Source organism: Pseudopodoces humilis, chromosome 4 (assembly GCF_049639895.1).
Source record: "Pseudopodoces humilis isolate 2021_Gansu_Grassland_sample_001 chromosome 4, ASM4963989v1, whole genome shotgun sequence".
NCBI lineage: Eukaryota > Metazoa > Chordata > Aves > Passeriformes > Paridae > Pseudopodoces > Pseudopodoces humilis.
In genome coordinates this window covers 62,347,508-62,356,479 of record NC_142203.1, presented here as the reverse complement: position 1 = coordinate 62,356,479, position 8,972 = coordinate 62,347,508, and the positions used below count along the sequence as shown (strand labels likewise).

The following is an 8,972-nucleotide window of genomic DNA, read 5'->3' as shown; positions in this document are numbered from 1 at the left end:
AGGGCCACCTGGCCAGGAGCACTCCTCGGCGGCAAACGGCTCCGGCAGGTTTTGCCCAGAAAAGGTTGCCTGAGGCAGAGCCTGTGTGTCCCTGCCCTTTGGCTGGCAATCTTATGGAGAGCCCAGCTTCAAGGGTCAGCAGCTCCAGGATAGCTGGGTTATACTGTATGGGACTTGCAACTCTTTTGCATCCCTTTTTCTAAATCTCCCAGATTGTGCAGCAGTGCCCAGGGAGCATCATTTCTAGCAAAAGCTCCTCAGGTTTTGGATTATAGCTAAGTAAAATTGTTTGCCCTTTTTTTTTTCTGTATACGTGTGTGCTTACCTAGTAAACCCACTCATATGTATGCATATATTAATATATGTGCATTATATGCATTTCTGTTTGTTGCTTGGTAAATAACAATTCTGACAGTGCAAAATGGACTCTAGCAAGGTGGCATTCTCTGAAAGAATAACTTCGTGATGGGGTACTTCCTTTTTCTTCCTTCTTGTCAGCTTCAGCTTACGCAGAGTTTGTGTAAGAGGTTTGTATCAATGATACAAAAAGGTCACTGCAAAAAAGCCCTTACATTGTCTTAGCTCACCATGCTAACAGAGCTGTAGAATTTTATGCAGAGTAAATGTCCAGTGCGATGACTTTCCAGCACCAGACATGTTCATGCTTCCGTCCATATTTTCCAATACCAGTACAGTGATCTTCAGGATAAAATTTTCATTCATAAAAACTCCCAGTAAATGCAACTGATGGCAAAAGAGTAGGAACAGGACTGTTTTGTTAGGCCCTTTGCTGCGTGTTCCTGAGTACTAACAATGCAATGTGCTATGAGGAGAGATTGAACCTCCCCATGTTTGTTAATCTGCTAGCCTGCTAAAACTGAACAGAGTGATGGAATTCAGAGAGAGAATCCAATTCAGATAAAGCTGTTTAGGAATGGTAGATGATCTTCAGCTTTTAATAGAAAAAAATTGGCTGGCACTTGAAAGCTGTTTTATCTGAACCAGTTAGGACTGAAGAGACTTATCTCTTGGTAGTGGGGGAGGGTGAGGGATAGGAGAGGAGAGGAGGAGAGGCAGAGAAGTGTCAACCACCTAAAGATATGAAAGGACTGGTTTGTAGTTCCAGTTAGCTCTCCCTGGAATTGGTGAAAACTTTATATTCACTTTATTTAGTGGTTGGTTATGCAGCATCTTTTGGTAAGACAGATTTTATCCACCTGGAACCAACATGGATTGGTTGGTAGAACTGTGTGACTAAACACTGGCAGCTGGCACAAATGGATTTGCTGGGACAGTCTCATCTGGGACCTAGCTGTAGCTTTGCCAGCTCTTGCTCAGTGGAAACTGCAGAGGTTCTGATGGAGACAATTTGTTTTGAGTGACTTAGTGCTTAGTCCTGTATAGGACTGTCTTCTCTTTTTCACCAAGTTAACTTTGGTGAGCAGTCAGAATATGTGATGAACATCTTTGCAGGATTCCATCTCAGCTATTGTCATCTCGTAAAGGTACATCCCACACTTAATGCTCAATTGAAAGAAAGCAATTATTGAACTGCTGCTGAGGGAGATATGTTTTCCTATATGCATGGTATGAGATACAGAAGGCACAAGTGGAACAGTATGAAAAGTAAAAAGAAAAGCAAAGGCAGGAGGAAGGATGGCAGAATGAAGGCAAAAAAGAAGCAGAGTTTAGAGGAAACCAAACAGCCCTTTAAGGGTTTCCATGCTCCAGAGTTCACCTTAGCATTATAATATGCTAGATTATACTACTTCTTAAGAACTATAGCTATGTTAGGTAAAATCATTCAAAGAATGAGAGGTTTCAGAAATCATAAGGTTAGTGATAATAATGATAAAATAGAATATTTGGGGTGTTAAAAAAAATCAACTATTAGCTTGCATTTGGAAACATTGTCTGTTGACTAATTAGGAAAAGTGTTTAAATTTTACATACCAAGTCTAATCTCTTCCATTTATTAATCTCCAGCATATTTTCCTCTTCTCTCACTTCCACAGAGACACTTACATGGTAGTTACTTGGCAAATGTGACAATTGTTTTAGAACAAGGATTCATATGTTGCACCATACTCTGGCTTATAAAAAACTTATATTTTGTAAAACCTCTGATACATTTATTCAGCTGATTCAGGAGGATCTTTGCTGAAATTTTACATGACAAAAGGAAAGTAAATGAGACTGAATACTGATATATGTTGGTTATTGGCTGAATAAAAATGTGGATTTTAATTTGTAATTATAAATTGTAATTTTTACAGCTCCTTTCCACCAACAACCAAATCCTGTGTTCTCAAAGCCCAGTCTTAGGCATTCATTTATTTAGTTAAAGCAGTAAAATAACCAGAGGACATATGTGATCCAGCAGTTTGCTTGGCTGGAGGTTTGCTTTTTATAAAATCAGTTCAGATTTTGAAAAGGTGACTAGTATGTATCTGAGAAGAGCTTTGAAAAAGAAGGAAAGGTCTGAAAACCATTTAAGGTGAAAGTTGACTTCAAGGGAGGGTGCTTAGCAGCTTTCAATATCTGAAGCTGAATCATCAAGACCTTATCAGGCTAGATTTTTCTTTTTTTGGGGCATGAAATTTTTAATTCTAAAAGCATGAAAAGAAACATGCTTTCTTAAAATAGGAGTAAATTTCTAGTAAATAGGAGACACAATTTAGAAATACTTTAGAAATAAGTTTTGCAAGGTATCAAGGAAATAATTTTGAACGGCCAGGAGATAATGTGTTGCTGAACAGTGAATCACTATCAAAAGGATGTCCTGAAATAGATGTTATGCAACACGTGAATTGGGGAATGAGTTCCCCATTCTGTGGTAACAGTCAGGTTATAATAAAATTTTTAGAAAACAATGCAAAATGTGCATGTTTCTGAGAGCCAAAGTAATATACTGAGTGCCAGTACAAGACTACAGACCAGTATTTTATTGTCTCTGGCAAACATTTATCTTTTGCTTGTTCACTTTTAAGGATTTAACTAAACAGAAGTCTTGTCTGGATTTAAAATTACAGGCCAAGTTATGCAATCTGCATATTCTGCAGTTGCTTTCTCTGCACTGTCTGCATCCTGCTGAGTGGCTGTAAATCCAAATATCTTCTGCTACCTCCTTGAAGACAATTTGCAAGATTGAGCATATAATCTCTGTTGAGAATTATCAAATGTTAAATGTTGTGTTCTAAGATCAGAGGTGTATATGAAACAAAAATTGGGGCTATAGTGCTTTAGGATCATATTTTTTGAAAATCTTAGGTTGCTGCCAGTACCAGTTATTGAGATTGTCAGTGCTGGATATCAATACTGTCAATACTCAGTTGTTACTGTGAGGGGTTGCAGATTATGCAGTAAAGGCTTTTTTCACATGGCCAACACACCATCATAAGGAACTGGTATCCAAACATTCAAGCAAGATATTTGGCAAAGAATTTCTTCTGCCCACCAGTCCCCTGCTTTCTGATATCTGAACAAAAATCAATTTTTTAAATGGAAAGTATAATGAAGAATCAGTACTTTGTTGAAAACACAATTTAAATTGCAGCCTTACGTACAGACAAGAAATGTGTACAATCTGTTAGTTTAATGTAGAATTAAAGTTCACTGTGATACAAATGGATACCACCTCATCACAGCGTTTGCTTTGCAAGCTGTGCTTCAAAATTTGCAGAAGATATTTTAAATGATTCAAACAGGATCAGACTTCAAGGGAGGAAGGGAGGCAGCATTCTTCATTGCAGTAATATACTTGTAAAAGTAAGGCAGCCTCTGATCTGAATACAATTTAAGAACAGTTACTCTAAATCTGAATGCAAATGGAGAACAATTACTGTGATTGTAATTATGATGAAGGCATACAGGTGAGTCTCACCTACGGCTTTAATATCAACATGGAGATCATCTTTGATGAGTATTTTTCACAAATTCTCCATTTTTTCTAACCTTTCTGACTTTTAAAAACAGCCTCTTTTTTGGCAACAATAAAAAGTCATGAGAATTTTATATATAATATTAATTATAAATGAAAGTATCCTCTATTCTGCTGCAGTAGTTGCCCAATTATTACTAATAAGTAGAAGCACTAAATTGTCTGAAGAACCAGGCCTTACTTATGTAATTACATTTGGGATACTTGGGGCTCCTACTCTGGTATGATCTATGTATCAGAATGCTTTCTGTTTCTTGTGGGTATGGTGACAGAGTGTAGACTTTTTCTCATCCAAATTATGTGTTTTATGGTTTTCCTGGATGGGGGGGGTTTGTAGTTTGTTTGGGGTTTTTTTTTTGGGTAGTTGACAGAAACTTGGTTTCATCATTTTTTTTAATTTTTTTTTTTTTTAATTTGGAAATATGTTTGTCATTTTGAAGATAAAACCTGAAGATAAGGCAGCATAAAATAAGTAACAAACAGCATAAGCCTTCCCTGGTGGAGGAAAGCAATCAAGTTAAATTCTGCTCCATTTATTTATGAGCAAACTTCAGTAAACTTTAGAAAGTCTGACAGCATCCTTTTACATTGAGCATTTTTTTTTTCCTTTAGTTGTTATGTATTACTTTAGAAGGGGAAAATAGGGCTTCAATGAAAAAAAAAGTGAAGAAAGCTATGTAACTAAAAGTGCTATTTGTATTTCCAAAACCCTTTAAACAGCTTTTATTAGTCTTTTGCCATTTCATTCTTCTGTCTCTTAAATGAAAGCTAAAGGTTTTGGTTTTTTTGCTAATGACAGGACTCCTACTCCCAGTGACGGAGCAGAAATAAGGAAGATGAAAAAGGTTGCAAAAGCCATAAGACAATCTTCAGCACTTTTACTAACTACAGAGCCATCACAACCAAAACCAGAACTGAAGTGGAAGGAACTATGCCATCATTTGATCACATTACAACTTTGCAGAAGGCAGGTAAGATATGCCCCTGTCCTCATCAGCACAGAGGCAGAGACCTCAGTCTGTGTGTATTGGACATACCTAACCGTAGAGAATCATCTGAATGAATGTGCATATTCACTCTCCTAAATTTTAAGAATACATACTCATACTGGTAGAGCAATACCATCTAAGACAGCAGAAACAAATGTACCCTAGAATTTCCACATTATGGGAATATATCCAAGCTTATTGTACCATACTCTTCCTGTTAAAGAGAAAATTCAGTTTTGATGCTTACTGAGAATGATAATTCAACTAGTTTTTAATTCATCCAAATTCAACATTTATGTAACAGAATACAGAACTATTTAAATATTCATTGAAATGATGCATACTTAGAACTTAGAATCCCCTAGTACTTTAATTAAAAAGAAGTATGTTGGTTCAGGGAGAGGTGGTCTTGGATAATTATCTTCATGTGTGAAGGAAAGCACTGTTTTAACATAGAACAATTTGCAAACATTTCTAGTTCTTTGCATATGGAAGGGCTGTTTTCCAGTCTGCAAATATTTTGTTTGGAGAAGTGGAAAATATCAGGCAGGAGAGTTCAGAGGCCATCTGAGGCCAATATTAAGCCATCTGAGCCTTAATATTAAGGAGATTAATAAGGAAATTATTGCCTGTTGCCATAAGAGTGATTATAAAGACTCAGGTTTTTCATGCCAAGAATCTGTGGAATACTTATTTTTCCCTTGTTTTCTTTTTCAGGCAGACTGTGCATCATAATCTTACTGTTTTTTTGGTGCCTAAAGCAATATGCATGCTGTAGTTCTGCATGGGAATAATTTTCATCCAGTGGTTTACACTTCATTAGAAGCATCCAGTGGGATGAATTAGAGGAGCTCCTGTGCCAAGTCATCTTTTATCTTTTTAATCCTGTAAGTACATAAATTTTATTTGACACTGGTAATAATAGAGTTAAAGTGGCTTTTTCAGCTGAGATTGTGTCACACCAGAGTTCAAAGATGAACTTCTGAGTGTGACTTTTTAACAGCAGATTTGTTCTGCAAGGCATTTCCACAAAAGATTCATCAGGGTTATATTACAACTTGGGTAATACTTCCAGAGGCAAAGCACATACATATATATTTTTAAAAGTGGAAGTATCCTAAAATGTATTGGTGTATAAACTGTGGATTTCAAAGTGAAAAAGAATAACAAGTAGTTTTTCATTTTAGATGTTATTCAGCAATTGGCAATATATTTCCAAATACTTCTCGTCTTGGTAAGTTGTGGGAGGATTAAACAAAGATAACTTACTCTAATTGAATTTTACCTTACAATATAAATTTAATTTAAAAATTATTAATGAAGAGAAGAATGCGCACAGCATATCCATAGTGAAAAATCTACAGAGGTAATATAAATTTCTCCAACAATAACTGATAGCAACTTGCCCTAACTTACCTGGCTGATCTATGAATTTTATTTCTGGTTTTGTAAACCTCAGAAATACCAGGGGGAATGAAAGGCGTATTTTCATTTTTTGTTGATCCAGTTTCCTCTGTAGTGTGTTTTACCTTCTTTTGGTTGTGAGAGTTACTGGAACCAATACTTAATTGTATTGTAGCATTTAAATATCTAGTGTCAGAATTAATTAACTGTAATTATTGAATTTTGATTGATTTACCCACAAATTAGAGTTAGCACCACTAAGACCATGTTTTATAAGAAAAAAATAATTTCATTTGGTTTTTAAATAACTCGTATAAGAAGAACAATAATTTGTATCTCACAGTGGTAGGGCTTTAGAAAACATACTGCTAAGGGTTGCTTAGTTATTTGCTGGAACATTGTGTTTCAGATAAAAATGTTAAACATTCTACTTAGAGGATATTGGGTCTGATTATTTTATTTATTAATTCTGAGTATTAAGTTTGCTTATATTTCTGAGTTTGACTCAGGGCTGTCTGAGGGAAAGGTGATCTCTCCATGTGGATCCTATTCCCATGCTTGGCAACATTTAATGTGTTTGTCCTTACATCAGCCTCGTGGGTACTGTTAAGTCCAGTGAAACACAAAGTGGCTCACCCGAAATAACCCAGGAAGAGGGCTACATTTAACTATTCTTTTTTCTATTTTTTTTCTGCCCCATGCCAGGTTCTTTTTGATTCCAAGGATAAAGCTGAGTAGGTAGAAAAGGCTACTTAGGGTGCACTGGAAAAGTCAGAGGCATTCCCTGATGACCTTTATTACTCTTCCTTCTTTTAGGAGAGAGCAAACCTTGCCCTTTGTACAGACAGCATGTTTGGACTTGGCTTGGGAAGAATGAGAGTTGCAGTCTCTGGCACACAGTACAGATAGCAGGTGAGCATCTGAGGCAGAAGACAGCTCTGTGAACACAGTAATTTTGATGAAAACAAATGTTTAAGCACTTCTATGCATTGGCATTGTTGTAAATTAGATTCCAAGTATGACTGACCTGAAAACCGCTGTTCATGTTTTTTTAATCCTCTAGGACTTCTGCAAAGGATTTGATTGTAGATCTTTAGGGGCTTCATGGTTACAGATCTCCTTGATTTGTAGCTAGTGTATCAACTACAAAAACTGCTTTCCTTTTAAGGCAAAGCTTCTTACAGAGGTGTCTTTTCTAGGTTTATGAAAAATTTTGTCCAGCTTTACTGTAAAAGTGGTGTGCTCATTTCTACATTTGAACTGTCTTGGGATTTTCAAACCAGAAATAAAATTTCAGTTATAGTTGTATTTATACACACTTCTTTTAAACATGCTTGAGAGTTTCATAAAATTATTTCAAGATTCCTATAAAATTGTAAAGACAAAGCTTATTAATTCTAAATTACATTGGGTCATTTTCTTCTCTCAGTTATACACTCTTGAGGATAGTGGAGCTTCACTAGTATGATGCATCAAGCCAGGGGCAGTGCAGGTGTTAATTACATTTTTAAAAATAATAATTAAATAGTTCTTATTTCACACAGAGACCATGAACTCCATGCAGTAAATTAATTGAATTTAGGAATAGGAAAATAAGAGAATAAATCTGGATTGCAAAGACACTGACAGAAATCTGTGACTAGAGTGGTTGGAAAATAAATTATACGCTGCATATCACTGTTTCATTTAATCTTGATAAGGGAGGTTGGACTAGATGTCCTTTTAAAATTCTCTTCCAACTCAACCCATTCTATGATGATTCTATATAGGCATGGGACAAACCGCCTGCATCATCATATCAGTTTTATCAGTGCATAATTCATCACTATTTCTACAACTCCTTTGTAGCCTCATCCTTGAACAGTGAAAAACAGTTCTTAGGCAGTTCTCATGAGAGTGCACTAATTTTTCCAGCTGTTGTGTACTGCAGAAGTAGCTCTGCCCACTGAAACCCTGTGAATCATGTATTTCCTTCCAAGTAGGAAAAGAAAAATGGCCCATCCATTGCCCATGAAGACCTTTGCACTATTTAACAGATCCTCAAAGCATGTGTGATGTCTGAGGTAGAAGCAGTACAGGTGTTATTACTGGAGAAACAGCAAACCTTGCAAGGGAAGGGCATCTCTATTTGGGATTGTAACAAGGAATATTTTGTAGTCCATGAGACACTTAGTTTTATCCTATTGGCTGAATGAGTGATGAGTATGCTGGTTTTGACTGCAATAAAGTTGTTTTTTTTCACAGTAGCTGGTATGGGACTGTGTTTCAGATTTGCTGAAAACAGTACTGATAATACACAGATGTTTTGGTTACTGATGAGCAGTGCTTATACAGTAGCAAGGCCTTTTCTGCACCTCACCCCATCTCACCAGCCATCCTAGGGATGGCTGAACATCTGCTTGCCAATGGAAAGTGGTGAATGAATCTTTGTGTGCATGGCTTTTGCTTTCCCTATTAAACTGTTTTTATCTTGAGCCACAAGTTTTCTCACTTGTATTCCTCTGATTCACTCCCCCATTCTGCTGTTGGGGAAGGAATGAGTGAGTGGCTCTGTAGCTGAATTGCCAGCTGGGGTTAGATCACAACATGACCTTTCAGCTCTTTCAGCTGCCTTTATTTCACTTCTTCTTTTTTCTTTT

At 36.5% G+C, this 8,972-nt stretch overlaps 1 long non-coding RNA gene across 1 annotated transcript; it reads left to right on the top strand.

Moving 5' to 3' along the window:
• The first annotated feature begins 4,785 nt into the window (after nt 1-4,785).
• On the top strand, nt 4,786-7,260 carry LOC148184515 (uncharacterized). Its single transcript, XR_015772434.1, has 3 exons — nt 4,786-4,911; nt 5,647-5,816; nt 7,150-7,260. It is a non-coding gene; the product is annotated as an uncharacterized LOC148184515 (long non-coding RNA).
• The last annotated feature ends 1,712 nt before the right edge of the window (nt 7,261-8,972 follow it).